The 20,406-nt window shown below is 49.1% G+C and overlaps 1 protein-coding gene across 8 annotated transcripts in view; it reads left to right on the forward strand.

Moving 5' to 3' along the window:
* Positions 1–20,406, forward strand: part of AHDC1 (AT-hook DNA binding motif containing 1) — an 86,073-nt gene that overhangs the window by 12,217 nt on the left and 53,450 nt on the right. For 4 of the 8 annotated variants that reach the window (XM_074217973.1, XM_074217977.1, XM_074217978.1 and 1 more), the window contains exon 1: positions 10,392–16,398. The exons of 2 other annotated variants lie outside the window; for them this stretch is intronic. The gene's annotated coding sequence lies outside the window, so the exon portion shown is untranslated. Of the gene's footprint in view, positions 1–10,391; positions 16,399–20,406 lie in introns of those variants that run through there. 2 more of the 8 variants (XM_074217976.1, XM_074217980.1) reach the window with 2 other exon arrangements.

A 20,406-nucleotide genomic window follows, 5' to 3' on the forward strand; every position in this document is an offset into this window, starting at 1 on the left:
GTAGGATGGGGTGGGGGCTTTGTGGATGCATAGATGGAGTCAGAGCATCCCTTGGAAGGTTCTGAATTAGGGGAAGGGGGCAGCCATCACCAGGGATAGGTGATTGAAGTCTAAAGGGGCAGAGACCATCTGGCCTACCTGAGGTAGAGGGAGAGGGATGGGGGCGGTGGCAGTGAGGAGGGGGGAGAGGATGCCCAGAGCCTGGCCTTGGCCGTGCCCATCTGCCCGTGGGCGGCAGGCCCCAGCTCGGCGGGCAGACTGCAGCAGATGCAAGAGCACTGCAGGGAGAGGGAGCGAGGTTGGGTTGGAGGAATTTTAAAGATTGCTGTAGGCGGAGGGTCTCCGACCCCCCTGTGGAGATGGGCAGTCATGCAGAAGTAATCCTGTGGCTTGCTGCCTGCCTGGAGGAGAAGAGAGGAGAGCAGTTGGGGTGGGGAGGGGAGTGGGGCAGGGAGGCCTCACTCAGCCAGTCTAGGAGAAAACCCAAGGAGGGGAGACCCTGACCTTGTATATGCTGAGAGACCCCAAGTATCACTGACCCATAGGCAGGAAGAGCCAGGGAGGCAGGAAGTGGGGGCAGCTCCAGCTCCTCTGTCCTCATGGAGGTAATGAAGGATTCAGAGACCTGTTTCCTAAGACCTTCCAGACCCAGAATGAATGACCAGATGGGGATTGTGGGTTTACCAAGGAGAGGGCAGTCTGGGGAGGGGGAGGGAGAGGAAGGGGGCTCTCATGGAAGGGGCCAGAGTTCTTGCCTTAGGGAGAAAAGAAATGCTGACCTATCCCTCTTCCTCTTCTCCCTTTCCTGTGCCCTTGACTGGCACATGCCCCCACCCAGCCCTTTGGCTCTGGAGGGACTGGGTCTGCAAGAGTGACCAGGGCAGGAACATGGCAGCTGTTGCTCATTCTCAGTTTTATAAATAATGCAACATGAAGATGCAGACCCTGGGGATCTGTTCACAGGAGCCTCAGGAAGGTTGGGGGGGGCCACCCAGGCCCAGTCACCTTGGGGTGGAAGAGATTACAGCATAATCATTCAAGCCAGAGTCATCAGGGTTGATTCCATAAGGGAACTTCCCCCCTCCCCTCCCTGCTTCCCCAATCTACCTATTCCTTCCTTCTGTGTGACCTTGGACTAGTAGCACTCCCTCTCTGGGCTGAGGGGAGAAAGAGAAGAAAGGAGGGGAGAAATGAGGCAGGGATGTGTGTCTGTGTGTGTGTGTGTGTAACCAAATAATTGGTGGCTGGCTAAGCCAATTCTAGGTCACACTCTTAACACCACCACCCCACCAGCACCATTGAAATGAATTTCCACTGGCTTGTACAGCTTCTAGGGTCAGGGCTGAGGAGGTGCTGGGGTGGGGGGGGAGATGGAGTGGGGTCCTTTCTATCTCTTGCCCTCATTCCTACTTGGCTCCCCCTCCAGCTCAACCCCTGACCTCTCTAGTTCTGAATGGGGGTTGGGGAATGAAGGTTGCTATGGTGATGCTGCAGATCCCTGGGGTGCTCCCCAGTCCTCTCCTCCCCTCTGGCCACTGTCTCCTTCCTCCCTCTGAACTTGCCCCATTTTTTTCCTTGTTTCTTACTGGTGCCAGTGGGGTTTGCCAGATGTCTCTGACATGGGGCTGGTGACAGGCGGTCGGGGTGAAATGCTAGTTGGGTGACAGGCGGTTTGGGTGACATGCTGGGCAGTTGACAGGTGGTGCAGGCACTAGACACACTGGGTGGGTGACAGGGTTTGATGCCTGTGGGGGGTGGCAATTGGTGTTGGTGGCAAGCAGCAATGGTGCAATCCAGCTGGCATTCTATCCCAGCATGCCCCACCCCTCCCTGAACCTGGCTGTCTGGGGGCTCCAGGCTCCAGGCTAAGATACTAATGAGGCTCATTAAAAGTAGAGGTGAAGGTGTCGAGGGTCCAGGGGTGTCCCAGGGAACCTATAACAAGAGGCTGATGAGTCAGAGAAGCATCTAGGGAAGAAAGGCAGCATGGTTGGGAAGAAAGGCAGCATGGTTGGGAAGGGGTTGATGAGGCAGCCCCTGAGCCAAGAATTGGACATCCTGCCTCCCGACCACTACCCTGATGGTGCCCCTTTGGTGCCCTGTGGTCTTCCTGGAACCCTGACTACTTCTCACCCTTTTTTGTCTGTCCACTGCTCTTTCTGGCTGCCAAGATTGCTGCCTTCCCTGGGGTTTGCACACAGCTCTGGTTAAAAGTGGATTGTGTGTGCTCAGCCCTCATGGCCCACTTGCCTAACAGCCCGAGACCTAGGAGAAGTAGAAGAGGGAGCTGTCACTTCCCCCTCCCTCCAGCTGCTCCCTTTGGGAGGGGGCCTAGGATTTGATACCACATGGGCAGGCCTTGGCACCAACTAACCTTCCCTTCTGGGTGATGGAAGGATGCTCCTGTCCTTCCCTACCCTCCTATTACAGTCCTTGGCCATTGCCTCCTCTTAACCCAATTCTGACCTTTCAGATCCTCCTAGACAATCAGAATATAGTATTAAAGTATTAGAACATAGCCTATCAGAGCTAGAAGGGGGTCTTAGAAACCAGCCAGTCTGTAGTTCCCTGAGTTTATAAAAAATGGGAAAACTGAGGAATAGAAAGTCAGCGTTTATTAAGTGTTAACTGTATACAGAAACACTGTCCTATCAAAGGAAAAGGGGAAGGGAATATATATTTCAATCATACCTGCTGTACTAAGCATTTTACAAATATGATCTCATTTGATCCTCACAACAATCCTGAGAGGTTAAGTGCTGTTATTATCCATATTTTACAATTGGGGAAACTGAAGCCAAGAGAGATTAAGTGACTTCCCCCAGGGCCACATAGCTAAAAAACAGTCAGATTTGACCCTGTCTTCCTGACTCCAGACCCAGTGTCCTATCCACTACAGCACCTAGCTGCTTCTCTCTGCTAGGGAAGATCTGTATTTTAGATAAAACACAAGATCTGCCCTCTTGGACAGGTCATTCAGCAAATTAATAACAGAATCAAGAGTAGAATTGAGGTGTCCTCTCTCCTCATGCAGCCCCTGAACTTGAGGATGCCATATTCTCATGGATCCAAGAACTCCCAACCCACCCCTAAGATGCCTTGTGCCCCCTCCTGCCCTCTCACAGCCCATGCCACCTTCTCTGTGATGGAGGTCCAGTGAAAAGAATGCTGGCTCCTGAGCAGAGAACTTCACTTTCCCTCATGTGACCTTGGGCCTCAGTTTCTTCTTCTATAAAATGAGAGGCTTGCACTAGATGTCCTCTGAGGTTCCTTCCACCTTGAAATCTATTATCCTAAGTCACTGGTGCAGAAAGACCCTGTTCTCCCTGCCCCCAGTGAACAAATAGGGACAAGTCACTCCCTTCAGTCTGGGCTTCCAGCACTAACAAATAAGGCCATAGAGGCCCCAGAAGAACTTCCTCCTGACCCAAATCCTAAGAGCTGCCCCCTGGGGACCAAGCTGGAAAGAGGGCTGAGGTGGGGAAAGAAGGGACCTAGTTCATTTATAACTGATTAATAGATGTGTGTTGATTGATTGATTGATTGTGGGGGTAGGAGATTATTGGGGACATCCAAGGATAGTTGGAGGGGCCTGTTGGATAGGAAGAATTAGAATCAGAATTGTAGAATGTTAGAACTGGACAGGATCTTGCTATCAGCTGGAAGGTCTCTTAAAACAAAGAATATGAGAGTAAGAAGGGTCCCTAGAACACAGAATGTCAGAACTGGGAGGGTCCTTAAACAGAGAATGTCTGAGTAAGGAGGGTCCTCAGAACAGTGAATATCAGAGTAGGGAAGGCTCTTAGAACACAAAATGTGAGAGCTGAGAAAACCTTTAGAACTTAGTAGATCATTCTAATTAGAAATTGTCTAGACCCAACCTTCTGATTTTACAAATGAGAAAAATGAGATGCAGAGAGAGAGAGACTTAGCCAAGGTCACACAGGGAGTAACTGACAGAATGAGTAGGGGAGATGGTTTAAGGTCTCTGGTATCGAGATGCTCTTGGGGAGGCACAGAATGGCAGCATTTATAAGTGGATATGGGGGGTATAATTTCTGACTAAGAGCTTCTGCCTTAGCTCTTGGTGGGGGATAGAAAAGGTCTCTGTATTTAGATGTCCATCTCTGCATTTCTCCTCAATTCCCACAATGATGGCTCAGGGCCCAGCCCGCCATCATGGTGGTCACTCCCACCAATGTAACCTGATGGGGTGGAAATTACCCCAGCAACAGCTGATGGATGGGAAGGGACCCTCCTCATTGGCTGAGAGCCATAGATGCTCAGAATGGCCCTGGCAGAGTTGGAACAGCCAAGGCTGGGGGTGTTGTCAGGTAGAGTAGGGGGAGACTCAGAGAAGAAATTTAAGGGAAAAGAATTAGTCTCATAAATCTTGGAGTGACTCTGCTTCCCTTCCCCCACATTCATGACTTCTCACCAAACCTGATCCCCCAGTGCTCCTAGGTCACTGTGTTGGGGTGGTACCATGGGGGGTGGTTGTGGGTAGAGGTTGTGACTTGGAGTCTGGGCCCTCATAGTTGGGTTAGGGCTGTTCTCAGGACTTTCTTATATTCTTCCCCTTTCTCTCCTCCATCTAGTGCCTTTCCTCCTTGCCCCACCTAAGCCCCATCTTCTATGGATAGGTTGGAAACTCCTGATTAATGTCAACTTTGCCCTTCCTTTTCTGCTTTCTGTATATAAGAGGTCAGGGGAGATGAAGTCCTGGAATTCAGGAAGTCCAGATTCCTATAGTCTGTCTCTGCCATATCAATGGGAGGAGAGAAAAAAAGCAGCTGCCTCAGTTTCCTCAGCTTTGACCTGTGGGCAAAACAACCCTTTATTCCCACCCTCAGCCTCTTCTGTGACTAGGGTGGGTACAGAGTGCCCTGAGTGAGGCAGTGGGGCTCAAGGGAAAACTCACTGCCTTCCTGCCCTCAGGGAGCCCTGCTTGGAGAGAAAGAGTCTGTATATGATCCCAGACCTCAGTAATAGGCTAATCTCTTCATTGCTGAGGTGGCAGAATCATGAAGTTTTCACTGCTGCTTGGGAGCTGATCAGGGACAGCTCACTAGTGGAGGGGGTTGAACAGACTTCTTGGGGGAAAGGGGGTGAGGAAAAGGGGGGGCATGAGAATTAACTGGGGAATGGGTTAGCTGTTGCCAGGAAGTTTCAGGTGGGAAAGAGCCATTTGAAAGGCTTCATGGGGTGGGGTCCTGAAAGCTTCAAGGTTGTGATTTCCCTCAAGAACAGATACTGGAGTGTTCTAGGAGTCATTCTAATAAAGACCCACTAAAACAGGGCTCCCCTCTCTTTCCCTCTTGATATTACCCTCCCATGGACAGTGCAGAGCTGCCCAGGCCAGGGAACCCAAGAGCCCAGGGGAGGGGGCGGGTCCCCAGTGGGCAGGGGGCGGGTCCCCAACGGGCACCCTGCCAAAGCCCACAGACTGATCACTAGGAATTCTTGTTGCTGAGAGATGGAAAATCCCGTTGGCTTGGAACTCATCCCTTCCCTCTGGGAGAGGGGAGGGAACCTGGGGGAAAGATTCCTTCCTGCCCCCCCCTTTTCTCCCCACCCTTCACCCTTCCATCCCCCTACTCAGCTGCCACCACCCCCCCCAGTCACTGGGCAGTGCCTGCCCCAAGGGTGATTCTTGGGTGGGTGGAACCACACTGAGGTAGCTGGGAGTGGGCATTTTGCCCAGGGATATTTTGCTCACCAGTGATGAGAGTGGGGGCACAAACAGAGAACCCAGGCTGAGGGGCCACAGAATGGGGAAATACAAGCTAAGGTGGGGGAAGGGAACCTCAATGGGGAAGGACACTGGAGTCTCAAGGTCTCAATGGTCCTCCAGGCCTGTTTTCACAAGCCCTGGGGCTGGAATGGGGCCAGGGCTTGGGCGGTGATTGGTCTGGGTAGACTGCCACTGTGCCCATAGGAGTAGGGGGTACCCATGGAAGGGGCTTATGGCCAGAGAGGGTGGAGCCTTAGCCATCTCTTCCTGGGCCCTGTTCCTGGCTGGAGGACCTCCTCCTGGTGGCCCTGGCTCATGGCTAGGAGTTTGTTCTCTCTCCTTGGACAGGAAGACGAATGATTCCATTACGGGAGCGTGATTTTATTCCACGTGTCAGGGAGTCTGAGATTAACTTGCTCACCAGTCTGTGACAAAACCTCGCATGCACACACACACACACACACACACACACACACACTCTTAGACAAAGACACCCAGGCACATACCCACAGAGACACAGAGACAGAGTCCTTCCATTACAGGTCTGGGGCAGACCATCCTAATGTGAGGCCTCCTTTTCCCAGCCTCTAATCTGGAATCTGGAACCAGGGAAGGCCCAGGAGGAAGAATCTGCTCCCCTGTTCTCAAATCCCTAGTCCAGGGTGAGCCACACCTAGCAGTCAGCCCCTTACTGAGAGACCTTTTAGTCATACTTTCAGCTGACCCTTTTCTCCTCCCTTTTTCTATTCATACACAGCTACTAAGGCTTTCTTCCCATATGTTCCCCCCCCTTTCTACTCCTCTCTCTCTCTCTCTCTCTCTCTCTCTCTCTCTCTCTCTCTCTCTCTCTCTCTCTCTCTTTTTCTCTCTTTCACACTCAGAAAACCCACACCCTTTTTTAAGCACATTCTCTCATGTGTACTCCCACTCTCATATACACTTACATGGTTGGGCAAACACTAGCATAAAGGAAGAATCCTGGAGTATCTCCCCACATTTCCCTTGGCCCTTTCCTGCTCAGTATACCCCCCTGGGACACTTCACCCAGTTATTCCTTTCAGGCTCCTCCCTTCCATCCTTACTAAGCTTCCCTCCTACAGTAGAGGGGAAGGGATGGGAAGGGAAGGAACTTCCCAATTGTCTGAGGAAGGACACACTTATAACTCAGAATCAAAGCTGATCTAGTTACCTGCATATGAATCACCTTCCTCACCCAAGCTCTGTACCCCACCCCCCATCTGGACTCTCAGTCACCCCAATTTGCCCATCCTTTGGGAAGCTTTCAGGTAGAGAGATGCAGTCCAATTCAATCCTTAGTAGTGTTTGAGTAAGGTAGAGAACAGGGCTTTGGATGCCTCATGTCCCAATAAAAGGGATTCTAGAGGGGAGGAGAGCAGGAAATGAAGAGAGGGTTGGGGAAAATTCTCTGAAGAATCTTCACCTTTCCAGGGTTGAGGCAGAGAGTTCTTCCATATCACCACCTACCTGGGACACCAGAATGCCTTCTAAGCAGTCTCCCTGCCCCAGTTCATCCTCCAAAGGCTGCCAAATTATTCTTCCTAAAGAACAGTTCTGACTAGACACTTCCTTTCTTAAATTTTCCATTGACTATTGTAAAATTCAACAGAGTCTATCAACAGATATTTATTAAACTCCTGTTAGGCTATATTAGAGTCCAGTCCCCCTAACCTCAAATTCAATGACCACCATAGTCTGATTCCAGCTAGACTCTCTGGTCAAATCTCCCACAACTCCCCTCTTCACCAGACCTCTGCTCCAATTAGGACAATTTCCTAACATACCCTTCAGTTTCCAACTTTTGCTTGTACCATTCTTTTCTCCTTTCTTCTTTCATCTCCAAAACTTTTAGGAAATCTTCCTTGACCCCCATAGCACACTTGCAAATCTGGAAGAAATGACTTTAAAGGTCATTTGTTCCAACCCCAACCCGAATAGTAATATCCTTCATGACATCCCTGGCTAAACTAAGATGGAACCTTTACTTGCCATGTCTAGGTTTCAGAAATGCTTTCCATTCATTATTTCATTCAATTCTCACAATAATCCTGTGCAGTAAATATTTTAGGAATGCTGTCCCCATTTTACATATGAAAAGCAGTCTCAGGGAGATAAGGTATGACTTGTGGTCCCAGTTAGTGACAAGGACAGGATTTGAACCTAAGTCTCTCCTGACTTTTAATTCTCTTCTGCCACCCTGGGCTACCTGTCCAGAAGTCTTCTAGCCTCTACTTGAGGACCTCCAGGAGTAGAGAACTCATTACCCTCAATGGCAACTCTTTTCTACATTTGACTAGCTCTCATCTTTAGGAAGCGCTTTTTTTCCTTTTTTTCAAATTCTCTCTGGCACTTTTTTTCTTTCCTCTGATCTTCCCACCTGTACTCTGTACTTCCTTGTGGGCCCTGAGCATAGATGGTGATTGGTTGGTTCTTGCCCTTCTTTATAAAAGACGACCAAAATGACATCATTATGTTAGTTTGTCCAACTGTGGCTGATCAAACCAAGATGAGCTTGGAATGCTCTACTAAAGGTCCGACACAAATAGTCCATGTGAACACCTATCTTTCTAAACTTAGGCTTACATATCTTATGTTTTCTATGAGTGCTTCAATTCTGCCTTTTCTCTCTCTCTCTCTCTCTCTCTATATATATATATATATACACCATTAAGTGTTGAGCCTATGGCCAACCCTCAGCCAACCACACACTAAGTCAGTCATTTTTATTACCCTGTGTCCCAGATCAAATTGTGCACTTCTTGATGGCAGGAATTAGCCTACCATTACTTTCTCCCACAGTGTCTAGAACAGAATTGTTCACAAACCAGATATATATTAGAAAGGGCTTTGGAATGAGAATCAGGAGGCTGGAGTTTCAGACTTGATCCTGAGTGTAGACACTGGGTTCAGAAAGACCTAAATTCAAATTGGACCTTAGACACATACCAGCTGTGAATTCGTTTTAACCTTTGTTTGCCTCAGTTTCCCCGTCTGTAAAATGGGAACAATAATAGCAGAGTTTTTGTGAGGATTAAATGAGATACTATTTGTAAAGCTCTTTTCAAACCTCAAAGCACCATGGAAATGCTAATTATCAGTTAATGGTTCTGGGTCTTGGTCGAATCATTAAAATGATGGCATTTGGGGGCCGCTAGGTGGTGTAGGGGATAAAGCAGCTGCCTTGGAGTCAGGAGTACCTGGGTTCAAATCCAATCTCGGACACTTAATAATTACCTAGCTGTGTGGCCTTGGGCAAGCCACTTAACCCCATTTCACTTGCAAAAACCTTAAAAAAAAAAAGAAAAAAAAGAAAATGATGGCATTGGGCTAACTGGCCTCTTCCATTTTTGTCAGAAGATTGTAAGCTCCTTGAAGGTAGGAAGTGTTTGACTTTTTGTCTTTATATTCCAAGCATGGTTAACTCCATGCTTAATACATTTTTGGTGAATCAAAGTCTTATTCTAAAATTCCTTCTAGTTTTAGTCTCCAATTATGCTAATTCACTTTTCTGTAGTTTTTATGATTTATCAAATACTTTCCTCATAACCACCCTGAGCTATTTTAGATATCCCTGAGTTTCTTTACTAGATGGTTCTGTGTTCTTTGAGTGGATGGATGAATGGATGGACTAATTTGCCTAATGTGTGAAGAGAGAGGTTCTTTGGAATCTTCCTCAAAAAATATGGGGTATGGGGAAGTAGAGATCCCATCCTCATTTCTCACCTCCTTTTTTTTTTTGTCTCTGCTGTCCTGGATGGAGGGAGGATAGGGAGCAGCAAGGAGGGTCCAGGTTCTGGACCAAAACAACTTCAAAAGGGTTGGATAAGCTTGGATCCCTGGTTAGTTTAATAAAGAGGCCTAACAAGAAAGGTGATGAGAAGGGGATTTTATCTGAGTCCAAATACTGTCCTTCCTTTCTGTATTCTTCATTCTGTCCCTCCTCTCTTCCCTACCTCCCCTTCTCAGAGCAGAGATTTGGGTCAAGCTGTTCTTCCAGGAGGTAGAAGCCACCATGACAGAATTGCTCATGTCCCTGTGATAGAATTGACTAAAATACTCAACATGGATTCTGAAATGAAAGGGTTAACTCAGTGTTCTGGACTTTATCATTTAACTAGCAGGATGACTGTAGAAAAGTCATTGTACCTCTTAGTTTTTTTCCCTTGGAAAATGTATGTGGTGGGGGGAGGGTGGTTAGCTTCAGTCTCTCAAGTCTCCTCTAGGCTTGGCACTCTATGTTCACAGACTCTGAGACTTCAAAAGTTATCCCCCCCACTTTTCTAGCTTTCATCGTTCTAAGGTACTTCCCAGCTCTGATAATGACATTTATCTGTGTTTGGGGGTGGAGGGGTGTTGTGTGGTGACAGAAACAAGCCCCACCTTTGGAGCTGCCTTGGGACTCCCAAGGTCCTACCCCTGCCCCACCCCTCCCCAGTTAGGGAAAAGGATTGGTTAACAACAGCTTGATGGGGGTGGGGAACCCAGAGGCAGAAACCCAGAGTTTCCAGGAGGCCCATCTGTGGTATATACATTCACTCCTGGCCCATTCCCTAAGGATTTCCCTGAAGTTGTTCAGATGTTCATGGAGGAGAGGAGCCAAGTGTCTGCTGTAGGGGCTGGGGTGGGGGGGCTGGGTCTAGGAGACCAGCAGAACTTGGGAGATTTGAGGTGAGGTCATTCTTCCCCAAAAAACTGTTAAGGAGTCAGAAGCTGAAGAAGGTGTGTGGGGGGGAGTTAAGATTGGAAGGTAGGGCATTTCCGGGGGCTGCCTCTGGGTCCTGTAGTTTCCAATTAGTCCTTGAAATAGCTCACCTGTGAGGTGGGGCTGGTTGGGAATTAATTTCCTGTGCTATTTTAATTTTGCTGTATTTAATTTGCTGTTTATTTTAATTAATTAATGGTGGGTAATCGCCTTCCAAGCATCTTGCTGTTTCTCTTCTATCTTCCTTTGGGGTGGGGGAAAACTTGGGGGTGCTGATTGCTAGACTGGGGGAGATGACCTTGACTACCTTACCCACTCCCACACTCTGCCCCTTCATAGTTTTCAGATCTTCTGTATCATCCTCAATGGTGCCCCCTATGCTCCCCAACCTCAGAATTTAATTTGATTTAGGTGTGGGTGATAGAAAAAAAATAAGCTCTAAAGAGTCCCTGCTCTCAAGGATTCTCAGGGATGATCAACAAGTAAACAGGAAAGCAAATATAAAATTCATATAAAGTGGGGGTTTTTTTGAAGAGAGGGGGGGCATTAGCCTCTAAGGAAGCTGGCAAAGGTCCCTTGTGGGAGGTGGCCTGTGAGATGAGCCTTGACGGGAACGAAGTGTTCCAAGAGATGGTAAGGACGAAGGGCATTCCAGGCAGGAGCCTCAGCCAATGCAAAAGTATGGAGACAGGAGATGGAAAGTTGAATGAATGCTGGGGAGCAAGTCAACCAGTTTGACTAGAACATAACATGTAAGATATGTAATCAACTTGGAAGGATAGATTGGAACCATATTGTAAATGGCTTTTGTCCTATGCTCCCTGAACTTGAGTTTCCATCCTATCACCTTAATCTGCTTTTTGCCCTAGCACCATCCTGAAGCGTGTCAGTTACCATGGCAATGGGGAAGGGAGCATCCAGATCCTTCTGTATGAGGTAGTGTGTCAAGAATACTGAACTGGAAATCAGAGCACCCGGGTTCCATTTTTAGTTGTGGCATTCACCGACTATGCAACCTTGGCCTTAGTCCCCACATCTGCAAAATGGGGGAGAATCCTCACAATGCTTTTTAGGATCAAATAAAATAATAGATGTAAACAGCTTTGTAATTATCAATTGCTCTATAAATGGAAGCTCTTGAAATTATTATTATCATTTTGGTTATATCCTTTGACCCCTGGAGGGTCTTGACTTGGCAGGGCTTTGGGACAGAAATGGGAACATATGAATTAGAAGGGGAAATAAAGGGGAAACATATCAAGCTTTAATCTCCCCACATAAATCTCAACCACCAACACTACCATTCTACCTCCTGAGTGTGATTTCAGGTCTCTGCCAGTTTTAAATCAGATGAATATGATCCAGAAAGGGTTAACAGCCTGGAAGGAGCAGAGGGGAAGTGGCTTGGAGATGGGAGGAGGAGAGGAATAGGTCAGAGGACAGTGGGGGCCAGGAAGTGGGGGCCTCTGTTTCTGTGGGGAGGGGGGAGGAGGATGTGGGCTGAAGAGGAGGAATGAGGGGAGAGAAGGGACTGGGAGAAGCCAGGACACATGGTGGCCCACACACTACCCTCCCCCTCCCATGTGTTCAAGCCTCTTCCCTGCCTGGTGCTCATGCCTGCATTTGCCCAGGCCACCGCCTATATTTGGCCATCTGGGCGTCCTTTGTCTCTGTCAGTGTGTCTGTCTGGGCCTGAGAACCAGACTGAGGCCTGTAAGGGGTCCAGAGGAGGCCTGACTCAGGGCTTGTGGGTAAGAATTAGACAGAACCTTGTCAGGCAGGAGCCATAGGCAGGAGGAGACGGGGCTCCTGCCATCAGAGATCCCTGGTCTGGAGTGGGAGGCATGGCCCCTGCCCTTGGAGATCCGCCAGGCCTGAGAGAGACAGTCCTTGTCCTCAGAGAATCCCTGGTCTGGGGAGAGAAACAGACCAGAGCCTGCCTGGAGAATGATTGGAGTTGGGGTGCTGGATTGAACCTTGTTTTTTGGAAATTGGTTAACAAGCAAGTCTTTTGAGAGCCTTTTCTGTGTTTAGCCCCCATGCTAGTTGGAGATATGGGGAGGGCAGATAGAGGGAATATAGAAGAAATATGAGACAGCAGCCTTATACCTCTCCTGATCTAGCTCCCACAGTCCAGGTGGGTAGACCAGACCAAAGCAGGTGAGAGGGTAAAGAATACAAGAGCTAGCTAGCATAGATCTCCTAGGCTTACTGAAATTTGTCTTAAATAAAAGCCTACCATGCATTCCAGCCCCTGCACCCCCATCTCTCACCTGGGCTATTGCAATAGTCCCTTAATTGATCTCCTTGCTTCAAGTCTCTCCCTACACCCATCCATCCTCCACTTAGTTGCCAAGGTGATTTTCCTGAAGGGCAGATCTGACAACGACACTCTCCTCCTTAATAAATTCCAGTAGCTCCCTATTACTTCAAGGAACATACATAAAAGTTCTCTTTAAAGATCTTCACCCCAACTGGTAGTTTAGACCAACTGGCCTCCCCATCTTCTCTTTCTTTGACTTTGCCCTGACTGTCTATGCCTGGACTTCACTCCTTCCTCACCTCCACCTCTTGAAATCTCTGACCTTCTTTCTCTTAGTGCTATTTTGTATCCCTGTGGTCATATTATCTCCCCTGGCTACATTGTAAACGTCTTTAAAAACAGAAGCACTTTCACTTCTTTCTTAGTATTCCTAATCACTAGTACAGTCTCTGGTTTATTGTAGGTATTTAATAAATGTTTGCTGATCGATCCATAAAATACTACTAAGTGCTAGGAATGGAAATATAAAAAAACAAAAGCAAGATTGTACCCTGCTCTCTAGAAGCTTATATTCTACTAGAGGGGAAACAAATATCTTTAAAAGCAAATATAAAATCTTTAACTCTTCTCCAAACCTGACTTGTAGGAAATACCATACCTATCATTTTTCATTGAATATCTACAAATTTTTTTTCCTTACAGATTAATTAACCCTTTTGAAAGATTATTACTGAAGTGTCCTGGTCCTAATTGGGTCAATATAGTTGGTGCCAAATGATTGACTGAAACAATATACTCTGAGACCTCATTATTTATTAAGCCAATGCTCCAAAATTGCTTCATAAACCCTAAAGTGCTCTCTACCTTCTAGTAAGAGGATAGGGAAGAGCCCCTCCATTTCTGAGGATTTCCATCAGGGATGCCTTCCTGGTGAAGATGGCACTTGAATGAGGCCTTGAAGGATGGGTAGTATTGACTTGGTTCTTTTCGATAGCATTCTACAGAGGATGACTGACCAAAAGCAGAGAGGCATAAATGAATCTGGAAAATTTAAGACAGGACTTCTTAATCCAGAAGGTTTGTGAGCAGAGGATCAATGTGACCAGACCTGGGATTTAGGGAGATTCTATGGACAATTTGTGTAGGTCAAATGAGAGGACAAGGAGAAACAGGAAGTAGAGATACCAGACAGCAGGCAGCACATGAAGTGAGAGGTGGGAGAGTGAGCCATGATTATAAAGAGGAAGGGACAGATGGGAGATGTTGAATAAGACTGGACACACATGAGCACTTAAAGGAGGAACCACTAGATTATGTAGGAGTTCAGAAAGGACAGATAGAATTAAAGGGTGGAATGAATAGAGAAAGTTTCTTGGAGACCAAACTCTCTCTTATCTCTCTGTCTCTCTTTGTCTCTCTCTCTCTGGTTTTTTCAAGGTGATGGGGTTAAGTGACTTGCCCAAAGTCACACAGCTAGGTAATTATTAACTGTCTGAGGCCAAATTTGAACTCAGGTACTCCTGACTCCAAGGCCAGTGCTCTGTCCACTGCACCACCTAGCTGCCCCCCCCATGACTTTTTAATTATTGGGATATTTTGTTTTGTTTTTGCTGCAAACTTATGATTTCATCAGTGCAAGGAACTCCCCCCCAGGGAAACTCCCCCAGCAATGCAGGTTGACAATTCAGTCAGTCAGCAAACATTTATTAGGCACCATGATTGGTGCTGGTGGTACAAAGCTAAAATAAAAGTTGTATTGATTATCTAGAGCCATGAAAGTTTACATTAAATGGCTTTCCCAAAAAGATCCCATCAGAGGTGGGCTTTGAACCCACCTAGGTCCTATAACTCCAGAACCAGTCACATAACTATTCTGAGAGGCAGGATTTGAATCTCCCCTAACTTCAGCACCAGCCCTCTGTCCATTTGGCCACACTGTCCCTCTCTCTGTATATACTCTGTATTTATCTGTATACACATTCTGTCACTTCCCCAATAGATGGTAAGCTCCTTGAAGACAGAAATTGTTTTTGACTCAGTATGATCAATGCCTAGCACAGTGTTTTGTTCATATTAGGTGTTTAACAAATAGATGAAGTGAGGAGGGAGGAAGCCAGTATGAGCTCTGGATGCATCCTGAATGGCTGTTGGGGAATGGGCTAGCTAGAGAATGGTGATAGTTTGGGCCCCAGAAACATTACAGCTCACTGGGGTTTGGCAGCTATGGAGGGGCTAAGAAGGAAATCAATGCCTCTGAGAGATTAGAGAGTATAAGAAGCTTCAACATTCAATTACATTCAACATTCAACTTGCAATCTGCTCCACTTGGGCAGAGGGTGTCGGTGTCCAGAGGCCCTAAGGTAGCATGGTCTAATTTCAAGATCCCCAGCTATTAAATCATAGCAGAGATTTAGAGCAGGAAAGGCCCTTTGAGATCATGTAGATCAACTTCCTTCTTTGACACTTGAGCCCCAGAAAGGTTAAGGGAACTGCCCAGAGTCACACAGGTAGTAAGCAGCAGACCTAGAATTTCAAGTCACATCCCTTGCCTCCAAGTCCTGCCCTCTCCCTACTGGGGAGATCTTTCCAGATCTCAGCAGCTCTCTTCCTTCATTAGTAAAATGAGAAAGTTAGGCTAGATAATCTCCAAGATTCCTTCTGGCTTTAAATTATTTGATTCTTTGAGAACCCAGACAAAATTATGATCTGAGTATAGATTAGTTGAGGCAGGTTGGCTGCCTAAGCAGGAGGCATTTGTGGGAGTGGTCAGCAGAGATCCACTGGTAGGGATGCATAGCACATGTTTAATAAATGGTTGTTATTGGATTGATTAATTGACCATAATCCCAAGCAAAAAGTCTGTGGCCAGAAAGAAAGAGCACTAGACATATGGGTATGGTCAGACCTTCAGCTTTTAAGAATAGGTCATGAGAGGGGCCAGCCTTGATAACATTCCATCTTTTCTCTCTATGTTATAGTTTTTGAAATGTTTTCCTCATAAAGGATCACTTAATGAGATGAACTTGATTAAATGATCTCTTTCACAACCCACCTTTGCATAGAATAGGTGGTTAAGAAATGCTTTTCTTCCACCATTTTACAGGTGAAGAAACTAAGATCCCGAGAAGGCAGTTGACCAGCATACAAGTAGTAAGTGATAGAATTAGTATCATTCCATTCTTTTGACCCCATCTAGAGCCCCATCACTTATAGATTTGGGCACAATAATACTAGATGATCTGAGATGAGATGAAAGGTAGTAGAAGGTGGGTTCTAAGGAATGAGGAAGTACATTTCCTAATAATGGTATGTACTGGGGACTTCAGGAGACTGATGGGTAAGAAGGTTAGGCAGATAGGGTGGGACCAGCCTGAGGTGCACAGGCTTGACTCTGTAGGCAGTGATGATGATTGTTTGTCCTTGGTTCTTGAAGAAAGCCATGACATCAGGGAGGTGATGCCATAACAAGCACATGAATTGAATTTGAGTTGTTTTTTTTTTTGGGGGGGGTTGCTGTACTAAGTCACCATCCTCACTTTCTTCTCCAGAGCCATCTGGATCCAGTGTTTGAATTGAGACAACTAGAGATGGCCATGGCAAAATGTCTTGCCCAAGGTCACACAGATAGTAAGTGTCAAATGTCTGAGACCAGATTCAAACTTCCATCCTCCTGATTCCAAGGTTAGTGTTCTATCCACTGTGCCACCTAACTGCCTCACTAAGTAGTAGGAAGCTATTGAAAGTGTGATAACCCAGAAGTAGAACTGGCTATCCATAAGTTCAAGATAGTTCAGAGCAACACGGTTAGAACAATTTAGGTAAAGGGTCTGAACTAGGAAAGAAACTATGGCAACTGAGAGAAGGGAGCAAAAGTAAAAGAGAATGGTGAGGTAGAATGGATGGCCTCCTGGAAGCTGAATGGACCTAGCCCCTCAGGAAGAGAGGAACAGTCAGAGATGACTGAGAGTTGGAGCCTGGGACAGGATGCTGGACATGGAGAGATGGGGAGAATGAGAAGGTGAGCTTAGAAAAGCTGAATTTAATGGAAAATGATCTTTTTCTTTAGTGGCATGTTTGGAGATGATGCTGAATAATCCAATATGGGGCAGGGGGGAGGGAGCGGTTAGAAATTTGTGATGAGAGCTTGGGAGAGAGGTCAGGGCTGTTGTCAGAGAAATATCTCACTCAGCACTTCCTGTCTTAGGAGCCTTGGCCCCCCAAAGGACTCTCTGTTCCATGTGATCTCTTTGGCTCCCCTTCCCTTCCACTGTCCTTGTTCCTGGAGGTCAGTGTTGGGGGGGGGGAGGTTGATAGGGGGAATGAGAGACACCCTTCTACTCTTAATCATCTTGGCCTGGGTATGTTCAAGGGGAGGGGGAAGACTGAGCTTAACCTGACCCCATGTCTATCTCCAGTGACTCAACCAGTGTGCCCCTGTCTCTGGTATCTGCTTACCTTCCCTTGGGCTCTTAAGTGGGGGGGGGGGGGGGGCTTGTTCTTCCTAGGAGACTGAACTGGCCTCAAGGCTTCTGGCTCAGGCTTCTGTTCTGGGACAGGAGCTGACAGGAAACTCCCACCCTGGCTTGTCCCTTTCATTCCTGTGGGGGATGGGGAAAGGGGGGGCATGGAATGAAATTCCTCAGGAGGCCCTGGAAACCTAGGTAGGAGTGGGGGCCGGATTTTGCAAGAACTCCCCTCACCTAAAGTGTGGTCTGAAACCAGAGCAGGGGGTCATGTGATCTCCATCAGACCAGGCCTTGGTATGGTTGGGAGCACCTGAGCAATGATAGACAGTGGCCAGACCTGATAAGCCTTTTTGGTCTAGAATCAGGCTGGAAAAAGATTTTGGGGGTTCTAGAGTAAGATTTTGCCTATAAATAGTTGCCCATTTGCCCAAAGTGAAGAGTAGGTACTTATATCTTAGGGGGAAGGTAATCTGGACTAGACTAGATGATTTAGGGTCCCCTTTTGTAAGGCTCTTAAAACCAGAGGAAGGGCCATCCTTCAGGCTCCCTTGGGCTTCTTTCTCCCCAGACACCCCAAATTGTACTTCCTCCCTCCTCCTCATCCCATCCAATTGCTTCCTGACAACTTCTGGCTGTGCCACTACCAAGCAGGCAGCAGCTGGACCCTCCAGGGAGAGGGGGGTAGTCTCAACCCTTCCCCCCCAGCTGCTGCCAGCCTTCTTGGCCTGGTTTCTGTGGAAACAGGGGGTAGGGGAGACAGAAATAAAACACTGTGCTTGGATAGGGGTGCGGTGGCCAAGCTGGGGGTTAACCTTCCCCTCTTCCCAAGGCCAGGGGCAGAACTGGACCTGTTCCCAGTTTTTAGTCGTGACTCCCAAGGCTGATACCAGAACCCCTACCCTGACTCTGGTGGGGTCATTGCTGCCTTGCTCCCCCCCTCTATCTGGGATGGGGCACAAAGTTCTTGGGAAGTAAAGCAAGAGCTCTGCTATTAGAGGGAGAGAGCTATTTTGTGAGTGGGAAGAAGAGCCCAGTGTCCTTGAGAGCTTCCAAGGGAGGGGGTCCGTAGCTTGGGAGGAGGGAGGATAAGTTTAATGGTTTCCCCTGTTCCCTAGGCAAAAAGCTTCTACCCTAAAGTTCTGGCCCTGGTGATGGGGGTGGGGAAGGGGGGGTGCCTGCCACCTGGAAACCTAGCACTTATTTACTCTGACAGCTCCTTGTATTTGAAAGTATTTTGCCTTGTGGCCTTAGAGCTGTAAGTCCACCCCTGTTTGACAGAGGAGGAAACTGAGGCGCATACAAGCGCAGCCAAACCGCACAGTGAAGTTGGTGGAAGAATTAGAACTGGAACTCAAGTCCTTGGTCTCCCAGTTGGAGACTTCTCTCCCCCCCCTCCCCCCAGTCCTCCCTCCCAGGATGGCTGGACCCAGAGTGGAGTCGGAGCCAGGCGGGTCCCGCCCCCATAGCCCCACGTGACCACAACACAGCGGGCAGCCCCGGCTTGGGGGATGCTGAGTCCCAGCCAGGAAAAAACCGAAAACCCCAAGTCTGCTCGGATCCTCAAGCCTCCCCAAAATAACACCTTGGGCCCCCGGCAGAAGCCAATTAAAATCCAAATTGGGGGCGACCTCAGGTTGTGGGGGGGGAGAAGGTAGAGGCGAGGCTAGTGCCAGGGGTCCGGAAACTGGGCACCAAGCCCCCTCCGCCCCCCGGCTCTGGGCAGGGCTGCGTGTCCAGGGGAGGGGGCGGGGCGGGCCCTTAGCGCCCGGCATGTGGCTCTCCTTTAGGGGAGACTTGGCAGGGGCCGGCGCTGGGAGCAGCCTGGATGATGGAGAACATTAGGAATTTCCTGCAGCTGGAGCGATCGGCCCGGGGAGCAGGCGGTCGGGGAGGGGGGGGAGGGTACTGAAGGAGAGTGGGGGCGACCGGAGAGGAGGGGTATGGGGCAGGAGGGGGCAAGAGAAAAAGAGGAAGAAAAGATTTGGGGAGGGAGTGCCAGGAGAGGGCAGAAGGGCAGAGGAGAGGAGAGAGACAGGAACAGGAGGGCAGAAGATGGACAGGAGGAAGGGGCCCGAGGCCAGACCTGGGCAGACAGGAGAAGGGGTGCAAGCTGCTGGGCTGGGCTTAGGGCGGTGGGGGCCGGGGCTGCGGGCGCCACCAGGGCTCTGTTCGGGCGGGGCCGGTCTCAGGATCCAATTTACTTTCCGCCTTCCCCCAGAAGTCCGGAGAAGGTTTGGGAGGGGGCGGATCCCTGCCCTCCGGGTCACCGGAGCCTTCTCCGCAGCCCCTCCCCAGGCGCGCCCTGGCCGCCCAGCCCAGAAGAGGCGTTCCCCTGGAGACGGGTGCGGGGTGGCGGGGGGTGAGGTTCTGGGGGGACGGGGCGGTTCCCTGGGACTAGGCCGGCCCCAGCCTCGTCTCGCCCCTCCCGCCGAGAGTTTTTTTTTCGGGTTTGGCAGGTGTCCAGCCCTCCTCCTCCAGGCCGCCCCCCACCCCCCAGCCTTGGGCTGAGCAGAGAAGAGAGGGGGCCAGGTGCAGGCGGCTCCCCTCCCCCCCACCCCAGTCAGATGCTCCGGAGCCCTCCCCGGGGAGCAGGGGTGGGGGGTGGGGAGGGGGGGGGAGAGCAGGGATCAGGGGCAGCTCCAGGCTGCCAGGTAGCCAGAGAGCAGCGGCGAAAAAAACCTGGAAGCAGATCCTCCTCAGGCCCAGGACTGGAGCCTCTGTGAGGCCTGTTATGGGGATGGTTCCCCCGATCCAACAGGGCCCCCCCCCCAATCCCGGGACATCTGACACCGTTATCCAGCCCGGAACCTGAAGTCCCCAGGTGTGTGAGTGGGGGGGGGGCTTCGTGTAAGAAAGAGACGACCTAGTTCACAATGTGTGCCAGGGGACTAGGGAGGCATCTAAAGCCATGTGGCCTTTTTGGCTCGGGGAAGGGTGGGAGTTCCCCGGGGGCCGAATTTTTCCACCAGTAAGGCCATGGCTACTTCTACTGGTGGTAGTAGGTGGGGAGAGAAGCCCTGCCCCCATACTGAAAGAGGGTGACACTGAGCTCCTTGGACCCTGAAGCAAAGGGAGGGTGAGCACATGATTATTATTAGCTCTCATGAGGTTGCATTGAGGTGTAGGGGGTTACAACGGTTTGGGGGAAGTGGGGAGCCAGAGAAACTAAGGAAGAGTGAAGGGAAATGGAGGGCATAGAGAATCAATCTCCCCCCCTCCCCTA

Source organism: Macrotis lagotis, chromosome 1, assembly GCF_037893015.1.
Source record: "Macrotis lagotis isolate mMagLag1 chromosome 1, bilby.v1.9.chrom.fasta, whole genome shotgun sequence".
In the NCBI taxonomy this organism is placed as follows: domain Eukaryota; kingdom Metazoa; phylum Chordata; class Mammalia; order Peramelemorphia; family Peramelidae; genus Macrotis; species Macrotis lagotis.